We start from the raw sequence: 22194 nt of genomic DNA on the forward strand, positions 1-22194 counted from the left end.
CGTGTCGGCATGATCATTTCCCGACTACAGGGTGATCCCCAGGACTGGGCGTTCTCTTTACCTGCTGGCGCCAGTTGTTTAACTTCTGTGGAGGGGTTCTTTCAGGCCCTGAGTATCCTCTATTATGAACCAGACAGGGCTTGGTAGCCGAGACGGCTCTAAAGGCACTGGTTCAGGGCAATCTACCTGTGGAGGATTATTGCACCCAATTGAGAAGCTGGTGTGTCCCCTCAGGATGGAACAAACCAGCCCTGAAAAGTCAGTTCAGGTCCGGTCTGTCTGATGATTTTAAAGGATCTTCTGGTCAGTTATCAACTTCCAGAGACCTTAGAGGAGATGATGATCCTTGTTGTCCGACTTGACCGACGGGTTAGAGAGAGACGACAGGAATGACTGTTCTCTTCCCAGATAGTGGTCCAACCAGAGGCCTATCCCAGAGACAATGCTGAGGTCTCCACTGAGGAACCCATGCAGGTTGGCATGACCCGAGGGACTCTTCGCCGCAGACGTGGAGAGTGCTTTTACTGTGGAGATCCTGACCATTGGATCAACCAGTGTCCTAAGAAGGTCCTCTCTGTCAAGTGTCCTAAGGCAAGGCAACCTAAAGACCAGGTACACCCTGATTTTTCTAAATGTAAGCTTTTGGTACCTATTACGATTTCTCTGGGAGTAGATAAATGGCCGGGTAAGGCCTTTATTGATTCTGGCTCAGCGGCCAGCTTTATTAACTGAGTATGCTGTAAGATTGGGTATTCCTATGTTTGCTTTACCAACTCCTATCCATGTCATGGCTATTGATGCTACTCATCTTATTGGTGGTACGGTGAGCTCATGTACCTCAGAGATTTCTCTAACCATGGGTGTGTGCCACTCAGAGAGATGTTCCCTTTTAGTCCTGGAGAACCTACCGTATGAGGTGGTACTAGGGTTGCCTTCGCTCCGACTACATAACCCCACTATAGATTAGTCCAAGGGGGAGTTGGTGAGATGGGGGCCTAAGTGTGATTTGTGCTTGTCCGTGGTACAGGCTGGGGTCTAAGTAAAGTCTTATACTTTACCCACTGTTGTTAGGGAATATTCTGATGTATTCTCATCACCAACCCCGGAGGTTCTACTCCCCCATAGACCTTATGATTGTACTATAGAACTAGTAGAGGGGGCCGAGTTTCCTAAGGGGCGAATTTATAATCTTTCTCAGCCCGAACGTAAGGCCATGGAAGATTATATTAAGGAGAGCCTTGGTAAAGGGCATATTAGACTTTCTGTCTCTCCTATGGGAGCGGGGTTTTTCTTTGATAAGAAAAAAGATGGTGGTCTTAGGCCAATTATCGATTACCGGAGATTAAATAAAATCACTGTCCAGAATAGATACTCAATCCCATTGATTCCGGATTTATTTAACCAGGTTCTAGGGGCAACCTGGTTTTCCAAGATTGACCTGAAAGGGGCATACATTCTAATCCGAATCAAGGAGGGAGACGAATGGAAGACGGCATTCAATACCCCGGCATGACACTTTGAATATCAGGTGATGCCTTTTGGACTCAGCAATGCCCCAGCTGTGTTCCAAAACTTTATGAATGACATTCTTAGGGAGTTCTTAGGTAAATTTGTTATTGTCTATCTTGACGACATTTTGATCTTCTCTCCTGACTTCGAATCCCATGTGTCTCATGTTAAACAAGTATTAGAGGTGTTGAGGGAAAATCAGCTATTCGCTAAGCAAGAGAAATGTGTCTTTGGTGTACAGGAGATTCTGTTTCTAGGGTATGTTCTGACTACTCACGCCTTCAAGATGGATACTGGTAAGGTACTAGCAATTAAGGAATGGGTAAGACCTTCAACCTTAAAGGCCTGACAACGGTTCTTAGGTTTGGCCAATTACTATCGTAAATTTATTTCTTCATTTGAAAAATTAAGAGGCATTAGGTAGCGCTCCCATTCTGATCCAGCCTGATCAGGAGAGACCTTTTATTGTGGAGGTGGATGCGTCCGAGGATGGCGCAGGATCAGTCCTTTCACAATGTCCGGCTAGCCTCATTAACCTGAGACCGTGTGCCTTCTTCTCCAGGAAATTCTCTCCCACGGAGAGAAACTGCGACATAGGGAATAGGGAGCTGCTGGCCATTAAATGGGAATTTGAGGAGTGGAGGCATTTTCTGGAGGGGGGCAAGGCATTGTGTAAGGCACTGCTTTCACTGACCATAAAAGCCTTATGTTTCTCAAGTCTGCTAAGAGGTTGAATCCCCGTCAAGCCAGATGGGCTCTGTTTTTTACTTGTTTTGGATTTTCCATTACGTTCAGGCCGGAAGCAAAAATATGAAGGCGGACGCATTATTGCGGAGCTTCCATGCTTTTCAACCTAATGAGGTGCCGCCTGAATCCATCCTACCAGCTCAAATCTTCATAGCAGCTCTAACCCAGGATATATCGCCTCGCATTAGGTCTTAACAACATCTGGCATGGTATCCACCCCAACAGATAAGTTGTTTGTTCCCGTACAATTTAGTCTCCAGCTGTTGGGTGAGTGTCACGATTCTGCCTTTTGTGGACATCCGGGTGTTGAGGGCACTAAGGATCTGGTTTATAGATCTTATTGGTGGCCCACTCTAACTAGGGATGTCAAGTCCTGCATGTCAGTCTGTGAGGTTTGTGCCAGGTCCAAGACACCTAGGACTCGCCCTGCTGGTAACCTACAACCCCTACCCATTCCAAGTAGACCCTGGTCCCATATCTCGATGGACTTTATAACTGACCTACCGCCTGTGGAGGGTAAGACTGTGGTTTGGGTAGTGGTCGATAGGTTTAGCAAGATGGTCCATTTCATTCCCCTGTCTAAACTCCTGAATGCCAAAACCCTGGCGTCTATTTTTGTGAAAGAAATTGTTCGATTGCATGGTATCCCAGAAAATATTGTTTCTGACAGGGGTGTGCAGTTTGTGTCCAATTTCTGGAGGGCCTTCTGTCAAAAATGTCTTTTTGGGCAATTATGGGTTAAATTTCTTCCATTGGCTGAATTTGCTTTGAATAACCGTGTCAATTCTTCTGCTGGGTTTCACCTTTCTTTTGTAACCATGGTTTTCATCCCCGTTTTCACTCTGGGTCACTCTGGGTCACTCCTGGTATTTATGACCCCAGCTTCTCCTGACCATTCTTTGCTTATCCCTCTGTACTGCGTTGTCCTCTTGGTTTTGACCCGGTCCGTTCACTATTCATTATTTGTCTTGTCTGTCCTTACCGCATGTATCCTAAGTTAGGGATTGCCGTCCAGTTGTCCCGTGTCACCAGGACTCGTGAGGAAAGTAAGGCAGGGCCAGGGGGGGAAGGTGGAGCGCAGTGGTTACTATCCTCCCCCTGTGTGTGTACGTGACCGTTGCAGGTATATTACAGCTAAAAATTGGTGAATTTCACCTGAGAATGTAACAGACAAATTATTGAAATGTTTTTGTCTATTGGGTAGAGCAGTGGTATATCACACCCAAAAATTGGTTCATTTCACCCAAAATATTTAACAGAAAAATTAATGTTTTTTTTTTTTTTTACCTGTCTACTAGGTATAGCAGTGGTATATCACAGCCAAAAACTGGTGAATTTCACCCGAAAATGTAACAGACAAATGAGTGAAATGACATACAGCCAGGTACATAAATATTGGGACATCGACACAATTTTAATATTTTTGGTTCTATACACCACCACAATGGATTTGAAATGAAACGAACAAGATGTGCTTTAACTGCAGACTGTCAGCTTTAATTTGAGGGTATTTACATCCAAATCAGGTGAACGGTGTAGGAATTACAACAGTTTGCATATGTGCCTCCCACTTGTTAAGGGACCAAAAGTAATGGGACAGAATAATAATCATAAATCAAACTTAAACTTTTTAATACTTGGTTGCAAATCCTTTGCAGTCAATTACAGCCTGAAGTCTGGAATGCATAGACATCACCAGACGCTGGGTTTCATCCCTGGTGATGCTCTGCCAGGCCTATACTGCAACTGTCTTCAGTTCCTGCTTGTTCTTGGGGCATTTTCCCTTCAGTTTTGTCTTCAGAAAGTCAAATACATGTTAAATGGGATTCAGGTCAGGTGATTGACTTGGCCTTTGCATAACATTCCACTTCTTTCCCTTAAAAACTCTTTGTTTGCTTTTGCAGTATGTTTTGGGTTATTGTCCATCTGCACTGTGAAGCACCGTCCAATGAGTTCTGAAGCATTTGGCTGAATATGAGCAGATAATATTGCCCGAAACACTTCACTAGACCACAGAGCTTCCTGGACAGTTTCTGCTACTTTTTTGAACCACCTCCTTGACCTGAATGTTCCTGCTTTTGGTTTGACCAATCAGATCTGTGTACGCCCTATTTAAGGAAGACCATGTCACTTCCTCCCTTGCCAGATTATTGAGCCATCTCAGCCGTAGTCTTGCTTCAGCCTATCAGTATTTGTCTGCTAACCTGCTCGTGTACCAAACTCTGCCTCCATCGACTACTCTGCTGCCTCATCCTGAATCCTTGTACCTTCCATCCCGTGTACCGGCCCAGGACTGCCTAACTACTCTGTTCCTGCATATCGGGTTCATTCATCCATTCCGTTTCCGTGCTCCTCTGTTCCTGTGTTGCTGCCATTGAACTCCTTCCCCTCTTCGAGTAACCTCTACAAGCAATTGTGCAGGTAACCTTAACAGAATAATCTGGCCTCAAAAATGGAGTCCACGGTGACGCTCCTGAAACAACAAGTTATAGAGCTACAAGAATTCGGAACCACTTATCAGGAAATGTTTTCCCAGTTGCAAAGTGTGGTACAAGATCAACAAGGGGAAATAATTGCCCTACAGAGACAACTCCTGGAGGGGCAGACGCCAGCTGGAGATACTCACATGCTGCTCCCAGCAAGGTTTAATGGAGATCGACGCCAATTCCGAGGTTTTTTGAACCAATGTCGAATCTATTTTGAAATGAATCCAGCTCGGTTCACTACTGGAAAGATGAAGGTATTGTTCATCATCAATCTTTTGTCTGATGAGGCTCTCGGATGGGCATCTCCTTACGTGGAGACCGACAGCAGCCTTCTGCGGGATCTGGAGACCTTCATCTCTGCCATAAGTCAGGTGTTTGATGATCCTAATCGTTGTGCTACGGCGGAACTAAAACTACATAATCTACGCCAAGGAAACCGTTCAGTGGCCGTTTACACAGCCGAATTCCGCCGCTGGGTGACCGACACCACCTGGAATCATGCTGCCCAAAAGAGTCAGTTCCGGCGGGGGTTGCCTGAACAAATGAAAGATGAACTTGCTAGGACAGATATTCCAGAAGACTTTGAAGCTTTCATTCAACTTTGTATCAGAGTCGATCAGAGACTTACTGAAAGGAGAAGGGAGAAAGCATGGGCGCAGGAAAACCGACCCACCTATTTTTTCAGACCATCGGCTCCCTGTAATCCTGAACCTGCACCGGAACCTATGTAAATCGATGCATTGCGGAGATCCATAACTGTAGCGGAAAAGGAAAGACGCATCTCAGAAGATCTTTGTCTCTACTGCGGAAAACCGGGACATTATGCTATCGACTGCCCTAGAAGGGTCCGTAGAATAAACGTGGTCAGAGAGATAGATGAACAATTGGAATCAGAAATTCCATACTCCATACACTCTGAAATAAACTCTATTTCCCCTATTGCTTGGAAGAAAGACCAAACTACTATCCCCGAGTCTAATTTCATGGTACCCATTAAGATCTTCACCTCTGAACTCGAAATCTCCTGCTCTGCTATGCTGGACTCTGGGGCCAGGGGCAATTTTATGGACTTAACATTTGCACAAAAAATCCATATCCCACTATTAAAGAGAACAACACCATTGGATATGGAGACTGTGGACGGCTCACCTCTTTCCTCAGGTCCAGTTACGCAAGAAACGGTAAAGCTTCAAATTCGCGTCAACAAGGATCACCTTGAGGACATCCATTTTTCTTTGATCTCTTCACCCAAATTTCCCATAATCTTGGGGATCCCATGGTTGGCGATTCATAATCCATCCATTGACTGGGAAAATCATGTACTACACTTTCCGTCGGAATTCTGTCAGTGTAATTGCCTGCAAGACCCTCAGTCTTCGGCTCCAGCGATCCCTCTGGTTCCGGAACAGTCTACAAGTGAGTTATTACCTCTGCCGTACAAGAATTTTCAGGATGTTGGCGACAAGAAAAATGCAGATAAGCTTCCTCCTCACCGTTCTTACGACTGTCCGATTGAACTATTACCGGGAGCGGAAATACAGTTTGGCTGCATTTATCCGCTTTCTGATCCTGAATTGAAGGCTTTGAAAAAATATCTAGATGAAGATCTAAAAAAGGGGTTTATACGACCTTCTACCTCTCCAGCTGGTGCTCCTTTTTTCTTTGTAGAAAAGAAAGATTCCTCTTTACGCCCCTGTATAGACTACCGGAAACTGAATAGTATCACTGAAAAAAATCGGTATCCCCTTCTTTTAATATCTGAACTTCTCGAAAGACTGCGCACTGCCAGAATATTTACGAAACTTGATCTCAGAGGAGCATATAACCTGGTCCGTATTCGTCCAGGTGACGAATGGAAGACTACTTTCCGAACTAGGTATGGACATTTCGAATACCTCGTTATGCCTTTTGGACTGTGTAATGCGCCAGCTACATTTCAACACTTTGTTAACGATGTGTTCCGGGACATGTTGGATCAGTTTGTAATAATATACTTGGACGACATTCTAATTTTTTTCTGAAAGTCTGGAGCAACATGGTATGGAAGTCTGCAAGGTTCTCCAGAGACTTTGAGAATACCAACTCTACATTAAACTCGAGAAATGCGAATTTGAAAAAACAACTGTTCAGTTTTTGGGATACATCATTTCTCCAAAGGGTCTAGAGATGAACCCCAGCAAAATTAGAAATGTAATGGAGTGGCCTACTCCCAGAAATGTAAAAGACATACAAAGATTCATCGGTTTTGCCAATTTCTACAGGATATTCATCCGTAATTTCTCCAGGGTCATCAAACCAATCGCACAACTCACAAAGAAAACCGTACGCTTTACCTGGACTCCCGAGGCACAAGACGCATTTAGTCAACTAAAGACTCTGTTCACAGGCGCACCAATACTAATCCATCCAGATCCAGAACTACCATTCACGGTAGAAGTGGATGCATCTGATTCAGCAATAGGGGCGGTTTTGTCACAACGTGCAGGAGATAAAGAGTTGCTACATCCTTGTGCCTATTTTTCTCGCCAAATGTCCCCAGCCGAAAAAAATTACGACATTGGGAATAAGGAACTACTTGCAATAAAGGAAGCTTTCTCGGAGTGGAGACACCTTTTGGAGGGGGCCACCATTCCCGTAACCATCTTGACTGATCACAAGAACCTTGAGTTTCTGCATAACTCCAAAAGATTATCCTCCAGACAGGCCAGATGGAGCCTGTTCTTTTCTCATTTAAACTTTATCATTACCTACCGTCCAGGTTCTAAGAACGGCAAAGCAGACGCGCTGTCCAGAATGTTCTCTGACTCCTCCCAAGAAAATAAGAATCAAATCACGATCCTGCCTGAAAGAAACTTCTTGGGGGCCACCCATTTGGGGGATTTATGGAAACTAATTAAAGACGGATATTAGAGTGACTCTTTTCTTAGCCACCCCACTAGTGAGGTTAACCTTCACTTCAAGGATGGTTATTGGATAAAACTGAATCATCAACTATATGTTCCCGAAATAGCTCGACTTGAAGTCCTTAAACTGGCTCATGATTCCAAGTTGGTCGGTCACTTGGGCATAAAAAAAACCTCAAGAACTGTTATCTCATTCCTTCTGGTGGCCCAATTGTAAAGGGGATGTGAGGAGGTATGTTTCTTCATGTTTGACCTGTGCGCACTACAAGAAGCCACGTTCTTCGCCGCTGGGATTATTACAACCACTTCTGGTTCCATCTCGCCCTTGGGGCTCAGTCTCTATGGACTTCGTGGTCGATTTACCTCCTTCTCAAGGAATGACTACTATCCTTGTCGTCATAGACAGTCTTACCAAGATGGCACACTTCATCCCTTTCAAAGGAATACCATCTGCAAAACAGACAGCAGAACTCATGATCCGTGAAGTGTTCCGGCTACACGGGATTCCAGACAACGTGGTCTCTGATCGTGGGGTACAGTTCACGTCCAAATTCTGGAAAAACTTCTGTTCTGCCCTTGGAATCAAAGTAAATTTGTCATCAGCTTTTCATCCACAACTAATGGTTAGACTGAAAGAACTAATCAAACCCTCGAACAGTATCTACGCTGTTTTTATTACCCATTTACAAGATGACTGGATGGAACATCTCTCCACTGCAGAATTTGCGTACAATAACTCGGAACACAGTTCGACTTCTTTCAGCCCGTTCTACGCAAACACAGGCATCCATCCAGTCTTCATTCCCCATCTGCCAATCACCACGGCCCTCCCAGCAGTAACCGAACGGTTAACTAATCTGCAAGAGGTACGGGGGAAAATCATGGAGAATTTACATGAGGCCCAAAGACGCTCCAAACAAGCTGCGGACAAACACCGTAGACCAGCACCAGTTTTTCATATTGGGGACAAAGTGTGGCTGTCTACAAAAAATATTAAGCTGAGAGTCCCTTCTCAAAAACTGGGTCAAAGATACATTGGACCATATCAGATTTCGGCTCAAATTAATGATGTCACATTTAAACTCAAACTCCTGGATTCACTCAAGATACATCCGGTGTTCCATTGTTCACTCTTCAAACCATTTGTCGAGAATACTTTCCCTGATCGCTTTTTGCTGCCACCCCTGCCAGTCAGGGTGCATGGAGAAGAGGAGTTTGTTGTAGAAAAGATCCTGGACTCTAGAATTTAATCGAAGAAAACTGCAGTATTTGATCCGTTGGAAGGGTTATGGTCCTAATGAGGACTCGTGGGAACCCAAGAAAAATGTACACGCTCCTAGACTGGTCAGTGAGTTTCATCGGCAATACCCTGACAGGCCTATCTTGGAGATGTCTGGAGGTCATCGTGGAGGAAGGGGAGCACTGTCAGGGATCGAACCAGGAGACTCCGGCATCCTAGGCTGTAACCTCTACAAGCAATTGTGCAGGTAACCTTAACCCCTTAGGGACCCATGACGTACCTGTACGGCATGGATCCCGAGTCCTTAAGGACCCATGACGGTCCCTGACCGCTGCGATCAGAAACTTCAGTGTGGCTAAAATATATAATTATCACCCCCCCCCCCCCTGCACCTCTGAATGATTTTAGCCCGGTGGGAGGTGCGGGGGGGGGGGGGTGTTGCGGGAGGTGTCGGCGATCCCGCCTGCCGCACCGCCCGCCTCCCGCCGAATAATCGTTGGTGTACAGTGGTATACCAGGGTGTCAGCACATTGCTGACACCCTGGTATAAACGGCTGACATCTGTGAATGGATGTCAGCCGTTTAACCCTTTCCATACAGCGGTCCATACGGACCGCTGTATGGAAAGAGTTAACAGAAAGATGCGGCTCCCTCCCTCTCCCATCGGGGGGGGCTGCTGTGCCTTTGCAGCCCCCCATCAGGATGGGGTGACAGAGGGAGGGAGCCCCAGTCCTTACCACAACTTCGCAGACGGGGAAGGTTCCCATGGCAACAAGACGCCTTCTTAGGCGTCCTGCTGTCCATGGTGCTGAACAGATCTGTGCTAAAGGCATAGATCTGTTCAGTGTAAGTAAAATACAGTACAGTATAATATATATTGTACTGTACTGTATTATACAGACATCAGACCCACTGGATCTTCAAGAACCAGGTGGGTCTGGTTAAAAAAAAAAGTGAATAAAAAGTAAAAATCTAAAATCACATTTATCACTGATTAAAAATGAAAAAAATAAAATTCCCTACACATGTTTGGTATTGCCGCATCCATAATGACCTGATCTATAAAACGGTCATGTTACTTTCCCCGCACGGTGAACGCCTTAAAAATAAAAAACTATGAGAAAATTTAAATTTTGCCCACCTTACTTCCCAAAAAGGTAATAAAAGTGATCAAAAAAGTTGCATGTACGCCAAAATAGTGCCAATCAAACCGTCATCTCATCCCACAAAAAATGAGACCCTACCCAAAATAATCGCTTAAAAACTGAAAAAACTATGGAAACACTAAAACATGATTTTTTTTTGTTTAAAAAATGAAATCATTGTGTAAAACTTACATAACTAAAAACAATATATACATATTAGGTATCGCCGTGTCCGTATCGACCAGCTCTATAAAAATATCACATGACCTAACCCCTCAGGTGACGACCGTAAAAAAATAAAAATAAAAACGGTTTAAAAAAAAAGCAATTTTTTGTCATCTTACGTCATAAAAAGTGCAATAGCAAGCGATCAAAAAGTCATATGCACCCCAAAATAGTGCCAATAAAACAGCCATCTCATCCCGCAAAAAATGAGACCCTACTTAAGATAATCGCCCAAAAACTGAAAAAACTATGGCTCTTAGGCTATGGAGATACTAAAACTTTTTTAGTTTTAAAAATGAAATCATTGTGTAAAACTTACATAAATAAAAATTGCCGCGTCCATGACAACCTGCTCTATAAAATTACCACATGATCTAACCATTCAGATGAATGTTGTAAATAACAAAAAAAAAACGGTGCCAAAAAAGCTATTTCTTGAAACCTTGCCGCACAAAAAGTGTAATGTAGAGCAACCAAAAATCATATGTACCCTAAACTAGTACCAACAAAACTGCCACCCTATCCCGTAGTTTCTAAAATGCAGTCACTTTTTTGGAGTTTCTACTCTAGGGGTGCATCAGGTGGGCTTCAAATGGGACATGGTGTCAAAAAAACCAGTCCAGCAAAATCTGCCTTCCAAAAACCGTATGACATTCCTTTCCTTCTGCGCCCTGCCGTGTGCCCGTACAGCGGTTTACAACCACATATGAGGTGTTTATGTAAACTACAGAATCAGGGCCATAAATATTGAGTTTTGTTTGGCTGTTAACCCTTGCTTTGTTACTTGAAAAAAAATATTAAAATGGAAAATCTGCCCAAAAAGTGAAATTTTGAAATTGTATCTCTATTTTCCATTAAATCTTGTGCAATACCTAAAGGGTTAACAAAGTTTGTAAAAATCAGTTTTGAATACCTTGAGGGGTGTAGTTTCTTAGATGGGGTCACTTTTAGGGAGTTTCTACTCTAGGGGTGCATCAGGGGGGCTTCAAATGGGATATGGTGTAAATAAACCAGTCCAGCAAAATCTGCCTTCAAAAAACCAAACGGCGCACCTTTCACTCTACGCCCCGCTGTGTGGCCGTTTAGTAGTTTACGACCACATATGGGGTGTTTCTGTAAACGGCAGAGTCAGGGCAATAAAGATACAGTCTTGTTTGGCTGTTAACCCTTGCTTTGTTAGTGGAAAAAATAGGTTAAAATGGAAATTCGCAAATTTCATCCCCATTTGCCAATAACTCTTGTGCAACACCTAAAGGGTTAACGAAGTTTGTAAAATCAGTTTTGAATACCTTGAGGGGTGTAGTTTATAGAATGGGGTCATTTTTGGGTGGTTTCTATTTTGTAAGACTCTCAAAGTGACTTCAGAGCTGTAGTGGTCCCTAAAAATTGTTTTTTTGTAAATTTCTGAAAAATTTCAATATTTGCTTCTACAGTTCTAAGCCTTGTAACATCCTCAAAAAATAAAATATCATTCCCAAAATAATTCAAACATGAAGTAGACATATGGGGAATGTAAAGTCATCACAATTTTTGGGGGTATTACTATGTATTACAGAAGTAGAGAAACTGAAACTTTGAAATTTGCAAATTTTTAAATTTTTTGGGTAAATTTGGTATTTTTTTATGCAAAAAAAATGATTTTTTTTACCTCATTTTACCAGTGTCATGAAGTACAATATGTGACGAAAAAACAATCTCAGAATGGCCTGGATAAGTCAAAGCGTTTTAAAGTTATCACCACTTAAAGTGACACTGGTCAGTATTGCAAAAAATGGCCAAGTCCTTAAGGTGAAATAGGGCTGAGTCCTTAAGCGGTTAACAACCATGCTTCACTGATGACGAGGTGATATGCTTAAGATCATGAGCAGTTCCTTTCCTTCTCCATACTCTTCTCTTCCCATCACTCTGGTACAAGTTGATCTCGGTCTCATCTGTCCATAGGATGTTGTTCCAGAACTGTGAAGGCTTTTTTAGATGTTGTTTGGCAAACTCTAATCTGGCCTTCCTGTTTTTAGAGCTCACCAATGGTTTACATCTTGTGGTTAATACGCTGTATTCACTGTGGTGAAGTCTTCTCTTGATTGTTCACTTTGACACACATACACCTATCTCCTGGAGAGTGTTCTTGATCTGGCCAACTGTTCTGAAGGGTGTTTTTCTTCACCAGGGAAATAATTATTCGGTCATCCACCACAGTTGTTTTCCGTGGTCCTCCGGGTCTTTTGATGTTTCTGAGCTCACTGGTGCGTTCTTTCTTTTTAAGAATGTTCCAAACAGTTGTTTTGGCCACGCCTAATGTTTTTGTTATCTCTCTGATGGGTTTAGTTTTTTTTGTTTTTTTTTCCAGCCTAATGATGGCTTGCTTCACTAATAGTGACAGCCCTTTGGATCTCATCTTGAGAGTTGACAGCAACAGATTCCAAATAGCACACTTGAAATTAACTCTGGACCTTTTATCTGTTCATTGTAATTGGGATAATGAGAGAAAAACACACACCTGGCCATGGAACAGCTGCGAAGCCAGTTGTCCCATTACTTTTGGCCCCTTAACAAGTGGAAGGCACATATGCAAACTGTTGTAATACCTACACTGTTCACCTGATTTGGATGTAAATACCATTAAATTAAAGCTGACAGTCTGCAGTTAAAGCACATCTTGTTAGTTTAATTTCAAATCCATTGTGGTGGTGTATAGAGCCCAAAAATTTAGAATTGTGTCGATGTCCCAATATTTATAGACCTGACTGTAAAATAAAATACGTATAAATAAAAAATAAAAAATCTTGATTTATGAGGTGGAGGTCCATATGGAGTAGGAGTTTTAGGAGGCTGTGGATGTAGCAGTGTAGGTGGAAGCAGCAGTGGAGGAGGACGAGGTAGCCAATAGTTAGTGAGCAGTAAAGTGTTCGGGTGTTCGGTCCGAACACATTGCGATATTTGTTTGCTCGGCCGAGCACCCGAGTATAATGGAGGTCAATGGGAGGCGACCAGGCACCCGATGCTTGGATGAGGGGATGGTGCCTGGTTCATATGAAAAGGTCTGAAATTAATGGAAACACCTCTGAAATCTATCAGGAGCAGCAGGGGGACCATGTCTGCAAGCACCAATGTCGCTGTTGGGAACCATGTTGTCCAAGTTGTAAGCCACTTTTACAGACTGACAAAAAAACGCCCAAAACCCCCACAAAATAATCCTTTTTAGAGGAAAAAGAGATACAGCCTCTATATCACATAAAGGAGGGCCTCATTCACATGGTGCTACAATTTTTCAGTTAGTGGGACTCCTACACTCATACAGCCTATGCACTAAGTAAAAGGCCTGCCAAAATCTACCAGGAACAAGCACACCAATGCACCTTTTATTACACATAAAGGAGGGCATCATACACAGCCTTTAAAAAATATTAATAATAGCCTGCTGCTGATTCTCAAAAAAACATTAGTAGCAAGGGCCTGCTGGTTACCATCTAAAACATTACGGGTGAGGGCCTGCTGCTCAGCTGACTCTCTTAAACATTATGGTTGAGGGCCTACTGGTGAGCTGACCCTGGAAAACATTGGAGGTGAGAGCCTGAAGGTGAGCGAACCCCATAAAACATTGTAGTGAGGGCCTACAGGTGAGCAAACCCCATGAAACTTTGTAGTGAGGGCCTTATGTGAGCAAACCCCATAAAACATTGCAGTGAGGGCCTACAGTTGAGCAGACCGTATGAAACATTGGAGGTGAGGGCCTACAGGTGAACAGACCGTATGAAAAATTGTACTGAGGGCATATATACTGTATGGAACAGGAGGAGGAGGAGGAGTAAACAAGATTCAAACATATACCCTTTTTTGGAGGTGAAAAGGGTGCATCTGAATCTTGTGGATTGAGTACATTGTAAAGCATACATTTGTATTGTGTGTTTGTTCCTCATTAGATCAGCGTTCCTCTGGTGGAGTGGAATAGTCAGGGGCAATCCAGGCCTTATTCATTTTTATCTGAGTCAACCTGTCAGCATTGCCAGTGGACAAGCGGATACGCTTATCTGTTATGATGCCACCAGCAGCACTAAATACACGCTCATACAAAACGTTGGCAGCAGGACAGGCTAACACCTCCAAGGCGTAGAGCGCAAGTTCCTGCTATGTGTCCAGCTTGGACACCCAGTAGTTGTAATCCACTGAGGGATCATTTAGGATGTTGACATGGTCTGCTATGTATTCCTTCACCATTTTCCAAAACTTTTCCCTCCTTATACCACTAGGCCGTGCTTCAGGGTGAGGTTGCTGGAGGGGTGTCATGAAATTGTCCTATGCCTTGGAGGGTGTTGCCCTGCCTTTGTTGGAACTGCTGTGTGTTCCCATTGTCTCCCTTCCCCCTGTTGCCTAAGGAAGTGCGGACTGTCGCCAGCGTTGTGATATGAAAATTCTGGAGCAATCTCTCAACAAGTACCTTCTGGTATTGTACAATTTTACTCGTCCTCTTCACCACAGAAATGAGAGATGAGAAGTTTTCTTTGTAGTGGGGGTCGAGAAAGGTGAACACTCAGTAATCCGTGTTATCTAAAATGCGTATAACACGAGGGTCGTGGGTAAGGAAGCCTTAAATGAATTCAGCCATGTGTGCCAGCGTTCCAACAGGCAAGATGTCGACATCAGGATGACTCTCCATCTCCTCTTCCTCCTACTTCTCTTTGGCCCATCCATGCTGAACAGATGGAATTAAAGTTCCATGGGTACTAGCCTCAGTAGCAGAGGCAACAGTCTCCTTCTCCTCTTCCTCCTCCTCCTCTTCATGGTCCAATTCGTGCTGAGAAGACGAACTGTGCGTGGTCTGAGCATCACCCTCTGAGATATCCTCCCCCAGTTCCTCGTCTGCCACATTCAGAGCATCGTCCTTAATTGTGAGCAGCCATCGTTTGAGTAGACACAGCAGTGGGATGGTTACACTGATAAAAGTGTTATCATCACTAACCATCTATGTGTATTCTACAAAGTTTTTTAAAACCTCACATAGGTCTGACATTAATGCCCACTCCTCACTTGTGAATAGTGGCAGTTGACTTGAAAGGTGACGACCATGTTGCAGCTGGTATTCCACAACTGCCCTCTGCTGCTCACAAAGCCTAGCCAACATATAGAACATAGAGATCCAGCGCGTGCGCACGTCTTACAACAGTCGGTGAGCTGGAAGCCGCATGCGCTGCTGCAGCGTTGACAGGCCGGCTGAAGCTGTGGATGACTTGCGGAAATGGACACACATGCGGCGTGCCTTCACTAGTAGCTCTGGCAAATTGGGGTATGTTTTGATAAACCTCTGAACCACTAAGTTTAAGACTTGGGCTAGGCATGGGATGTGTGTCAGGTTGCTGAGCTCCAAAGCCGCCACCAAGTTACGGCCATTGTCAGACACAACCATGCCTGGTTGTAGGTTGAGTGGAGAGAGCCACAACTCGGTCTGGTCTTATACCCTGCCAAAGCTCTGCGGCAGTGTGCTTTTTCCCCTAGGAAGATCAGCTTCAGCATGGCCTGTTGACATTTCCACACAGCAATGCTGCACTGCTTCCAGCTAGCGACTGATGGCTGACTGCTGCTGGAGGTGGAAGTGAAGGAGGATGAGGCAGAAGAGGAGGAGAAGTGGGTGTTGGAGCCAGTAACATAGCTGCTTGCAGACACCATGATGGATATAGGACCCGCAATCCTGGGCGTGGGTAGCACCTCTGCCATCCCAGGGTACGACTCACTACCGGCCTCCACCACATTCACCCAGTGTGCAGTCAGGGAAATATAGCATCCCTGGCCACCAGCACTTGTTCATGTGTCCGTGGTTAAGTGGACCTTCCCAGTAACTGTGTTGGCCAGGGCACGGGTGATGTTCTGGGACATATGCTGGTGTAAGGCGGGCACGGCACACCGTGAAAAATCGCGGCCGCTTGGGAATGCGTACCGAGGGACCATGACCGACATCAGGCTGCGGAAGGCCTCAGTGTCCACAAACCTATATGGCAACATTTCAAAGGCCAGTTATTTTGAAAGTTGGCAATTAAGTGCTATGGCCTGTGGGTGGGTGGGTATTTGCGCTTGCGTTCAAATGACTGTGGTATGGACATTTAGACCCTGCACTGGGACAGGGAAGTGGATATTGTAGCTGCTGGTTCATTCGAAGGTCCAGGTGCAGGGCGAGAAGCACCTGGGCCTGCGTCTTGGACAGGGGATTGGACAGCACGTAATACAGGGGAAGAGGAGGCAGTGGTGTTACCCGCAGACCCAGATTGTGGACCCAGGCATTTGATCGACTTAGTAGGGTTCTTTGATGCCATGTGGCGGATCATGCTGGTGGTGGTGAGGTTGCTAGTGTTCATGCCTGGTACCGCACAGGTAGAAAACTACCACTTTTTTGTCCTCTGCACTTTCCTCAAAAAAGCGCCAAACTTCGGAACACCTACCCCTTGCTAAGGTTGATTTAAGCATAGGGGTGATCAGTGTAACGGTTGCAGGCCTGTTTGGTGTGGGCGGACTTCTCCTTTTGCAACCCCACTGCCTCTTCTAGCCTGTTGCAGTGCTGTGTATCCCTCCCCCTCTGTACTGCTGTCCTTGCTCGGCTTTTTACCTTCCCATGTTGGGTCAATGACCTCATCATCCAACACCTCCTCTTCCACTTCCTCACTCTGATCATCCTCCTGTCTTGACCTAACCACAACCTCAGTGATTGACAACTGTGTCTTATCGTCATCCACCTTGTGAACTAATGATTGACATTCACCGACTGGAAGCATTATCGCCAGCAAGCCAACCGAACAACTGTTCGCACTGGTCTGACTTGGACAGTGTTGTCGTGCGCCACATAGCTAAGTTGGACATGAAGCTGGGTACAGTTTTATAGCTTTTTTTTTTTTTTTTGCTGCACTGGCAGCAGGCACAGTTTCATTGCGCCCAGTGCCATGACCTCTGCCTGAACCATCAGCATAACGCCCACTTCCCCGTCCCTTAGTGCTGGCTTTCTTCATATTTATGGATTTTTTGCTGATTGTGACGTTTTTTTTGTTTTTTTTACTGTTCACAAAAGACAGTTTTAAGATACAGGGCAGTATATGACACAACAGCACAGATTTTGGACAGAAATGCAATGCACTGCGATTAACGTTTTAAACCGCAGACAAGAAAACTGGGTGCTGATCTATTGAAATATATATGTATATATGCTGATTTTCAATTTCTCCAAATATATGGGCCTGAAGCAATCACAGGGTATAGAAATGCAATGCGCTGTGATAAACGGTTTCTGCCGCAGACAAAAAAAACTGTGTGCAGATTCAGTGAAATTTGTTTATATATTGATTTTCACTTTTTCCAAATATATGGGATTGAAGCACTCAGACAGTATAGAAATGCAATGAGCTGCAATAAACAGTTTCTACCACAGACAAAAAAACTGTGTGCAGATTCATTGAAATTTGTATATATATTGATTTTCTATTTTTCCCAATATATGGGACACCTTCTATTAAGATAGTAGCCAATGAAGTTATTTTTTTTTTTGTAAATTGAAAAAAGAAAAGTGCAGATCTGCACTTTCAATTTAAATTGCTGACAACACACACAGTAGTCCTTTAAAAGGATTTTGGGTATTTGAAACGTCTTTAAAATAAGTAATTTGCGATGAAATTCTCTCTACACTCTCCTTTCCTGACAGCAGCTCTCCCTGACTCGCAATGAGCCAAACCTGCATGACCGGGTGCTATATACACACCCGATGACGTGTTCATGCCAGCAAACCACTGTAAAGCCAGTAGAAAACATGGCTAATGGCATGACAGTGATGGCAATACTTAACAGCATGTTTATTGGTTGCTTAGAAGGCGCCAAACATGTGGGGAGGAGACTCGAGCATGGCGATAGAGCACATGTGGTACTCGGCAAGCGCTCGGATCTGCCGACCATAGCTATGCTTGACCCGAACCGGTACTCAGCTCTCTCATCACTAGTAGCCAACAATGGTTTTTGGTTTGAATTTTTTTTTTATTAATTTCTTTTTTATTAGGGTACACTCCAAAAGAGTGGTAAATATCCAAAAATACAACAATGAGCAATTGCACTGTAGCATAATAATGGCTGGGTAAGGCCGGTATACATGTCTATTCTGCACAAGGTATGGACAAGTCCTGTGGGATCCATGCCTGGTTCATTTTAATGAACATGAGCTTGTCCACAATGGCTGTGGACAGGCGGCTGCGCTTGTCTGTGATAATGCCCCCTGCCGTACTAAACACACTTTCAGACAATACACTGGATGCAGGGCAGGCTGGCACCTCCAAGATGTAAAGGGCAAGCTCAGGCCATGTGCCCAATTTGGAGACCCAGAAGTTGAAGGGAGCAGACCCGTCATTTAGTACATGTAGGCGTGTGCACACATACTGCTCCACCATATTGCTGAAATGCTGCCTCCTGCTAAGACGTTCCATATCAGATGGTGGTGCTGGTTGTTGTGGCGTGCTGACAAAGCTTTTCCACATTTTGGCCCTGCTGATCCTGCCTTTTAAGTTGCTGGAGGTGCCCCAGCTGCATTGGCGACCTCTTCCTCCTCCTCTGCCTTCGACTTGCGCTTCTACTGTGCCCCTTGCTGTCAGGTGGGAATGCCACCAGCAGCGCTTCTACCAGTGTGCACTTGCACTCGCGCATCTTACGATCATGCTCCAGTGACGGAAGTAAGGATGGTACATTGTCCTTGTAACGGGGATCCAGCAGCATGGCCACCCAGTAATCAGCACAAGTTATAATGTGGGAAGCTCAATGGTTGCTGCGGAGACGCTGCAGCTTGTAAATCACTCATGTCTGCCAGGCTGCCCAGAGGCAATGACAAGCTGTCCTCTGTGGGAGGTGTATCGTCTGTGTCCTCTGTATCCCCCCAGTCACGCACCAGTGATGGCCATGAGCTGGTTTGGGTGCAAACCTGTAGTGAGCACTGTTCCTCCTCCTCATTCTCCACCTCATCATCCTCCATAACTGTGCCCTGCCTGGACAATTGTGTACCTGGTGTTTGTGGGTGCAGGAACCCACCCTCGGAGCCACTTGTGAATGACTGGCCGGAAACCCTATGAAATGATTCCTCTTCCTCCTCCTCCTGTGCCACATCCTCTTCCATCATCGCTAGAAGCATTTTTTTTTTTCAAGGAGGCATAGAAGTGGGATAGTAATGCTGAAAACTGTCATCGGCACTGGCCATGTTGGTGGAGTAATCGAAACAGCGCAACAAGGAACACAGGTCTCGTATGGAGGCCCAGTCATTGGTGGTGAAGTGGTGCCGTTCCGCAGAGTGACTCACCCTTGCGTGCTGCAGCTGAAACTCCACTATCGCCTGCTGCTGCTCGCACATTCTGGCCAGCATGTGCAAGTTGGAGTTCCACCTTGTGGGCATATCGCCTATGAGGCGTGAGAAGGAAGGCCGAAGTTACGCTGCAGCTCTGACAGGCGGAGCAATATTCAGGATAGACTTCATCTGTCTCCCCTGATTGACCAATTTATCTGCACGTTTTGACTCTATAGGGGTATGGTAGGATTTTTGACCACGGGTCTAGACAGTAACATTTGGATGACCAAGGCCAATGTTGTTTTCTCGGAGCAGTCATTTGTCCAGAAAAAATATGCCCCTACTCTTAACGGGGCTTTTTCTGAGCTCACCAGAATATATAAAGATCATATCCGCTCCTGGTCGGAGGTGCAGGGGCTCGAACACTATTTTAGACAAGGCATAGTGCCTCGATGCCTCCGCATCACCCTTACTCCAGCTAACCGGATTAGAAATCCCGATCTCCTTAAAAGGTGGGAAAGAGAGGCTACATCCAGCTCGCTGCGATTTATGCAGTTACTCTTAGATTAAGAAAGGGTTGTTCTAGAGCGGGCAGAACACAGCTTAGCAGAACAAATTGAGACCACTAAAACATTCCACTTAGAACCTGAATTCTCTAATAAAGAGACGCAACTACAAAATACTATTGAACTCTACTAATATCATTTAAAAGACTGCAAGCATAAGCAATTTAATCTGGGTTTTTAAGATAAGGCATATTTGTTCCTAACAAACCCTATCACGACCCAGAATACTGATCTTTTATCTACAGACACTGAGGCCTCAGACACGGAGAGGGACAGACACCATAAAACAAGAGGTCGCGGACGCGGAGCCTTTAGATCAAGGGGACATGGAGGTCGCCTTAGAAGTAACCCTCAAAATCCCCCTCAACCACTTTTCCCTCAACTTCCCCTTTTTTAGATCATGGAACACATTACCCACTGAGGAGCTGGAATACTCAGCAGTCAACAACACATCTATAACTACCTCTGATAAACTGGTCATTAGCTTATCCTCTTGCCCTTTGACATAATCTGAAATTAAGTTACTCAAACAAGTACTTTCCTTTGTCCCAACCAATAGGTTTGACCTGATTCGCTGGACGCGCAATCTCCATCTCTTTGCCCGTAAGCTTAGGTGGCACACGTTTTATAAACTAAGGGATAAGAAAGAAAGCCGAGTATTAGGCATTCCGGTAGAGATCTTAAGCGACGTCCATTTGCTGTATAACCTGGACAGTATACCTACCAATACGGAAAGGGTGGATCGATTCACCTCTTTGAAAAACAAGAGCTCTAAAATGCCCCTTGTAGGAGACGTCTCATGCGTCAATGTTTTTTTGCAAAACACCATTTCCGAACTCTCCACCCTCTGTCCCGTTCCTTCTAGGTATAACTGCAGCAAGGAAGAAAGGTTTGTCATTAAAACACTTGAGACAGACAAAAATATCACAATTAAACCCTCAGACAAGGGAGGTAATATAGTCATTATGGACACACCAGTGTACAAGGAAATGTGTCTGACTATTAAGTATAAAATGGGCTATGAAATTCCTGTGCGCCGTCATATGCAAATTTGCTCCTGGGCTGGTGGTAAGAATCCGTTGTATTTGGGGACCTCCACGGTGGTATACCAATTACATCGCTCTCTGGTCCCACTACATCAATGATATTTTTCTACTGTGGAGCGGGCCAGAGAGTGGATTCAATAGATTTGTCTCTGAGCTGAATAAGAACCATTTTAATCTTAGGTTCATTTCAGTTATTGTTAGGGATTGCCTCCCCTTTCTGGATGTCCTTATTTCCAGAGATGGCAAGGGTGGCCTACGAACATCCATTTACCGCAAGCCAACAGCGAAAAATTCCCTCCTCGGATGGGACAGTTGTGTTGCCACCCTGTCCCTCTTAAGAGGGAATTGCTCAGAAAAGGCTGATTTTTAAACGCCAGGCAAGGGTCCTAAGAAATGGGTTCCAGGAAAGGGGGTGCCCTGACAAGACTTTAAGGCCAGCTTACCAACGGACACGGGGACTTCCACGCACTGAACTGCTCCATCCTATGACACGCGTAGCACAAAGATCACAAGATACTATACGAGTTATAGGGATATATGATGTAGCTGCATCTCAGGTTAAAAGTATCCTAGAAAGCACCTTGGATACCCTACTAATTGACCCGGATTTGGTGAAGGGCCTCGGGTATCGGTGACCTTTAGGAGAGGCAGCAATCTGAGGGACAAACTGGTACACAGTCACTTTAGTCCCCCAGAGAGATCCCGCCCATGGCTGGACACACCACTGACGGGTTGCTACAGATGCATCCATTGCAGTTTTTGTGACTTCCTTACACAAGGCAAATCTTTTAGAAGTGAACCTAATGACACGGTTTATTATATATGAGACTTCATCAACTGCCGTACAACTGGCGTAATCTATCTCCTCACTTGTGTATGTGGTTTGCGCTATGTTGGCAAGACATATAAGGAACTGCACAAGCATATGTGTGAACACATCAGCGACATACGCAGCAATAGGGACACTCCCATAGAGTGACATGTACAGGCTTTCCATAATTGCCAAACCTCATTGGTTCGATTCATGGCCATTGAGCA

Source organism: Bufo gargarizans, chromosome 2, assembly GCF_014858855.1.
Source record: "Bufo gargarizans isolate SCDJY-AF-19 chromosome 2, ASM1485885v1, whole genome shotgun sequence".
NCBI classification, from domain to species: domain Eukaryota; kingdom Metazoa; phylum Chordata; class Amphibia; order Anura; family Bufonidae; genus Bufo; species Bufo gargarizans.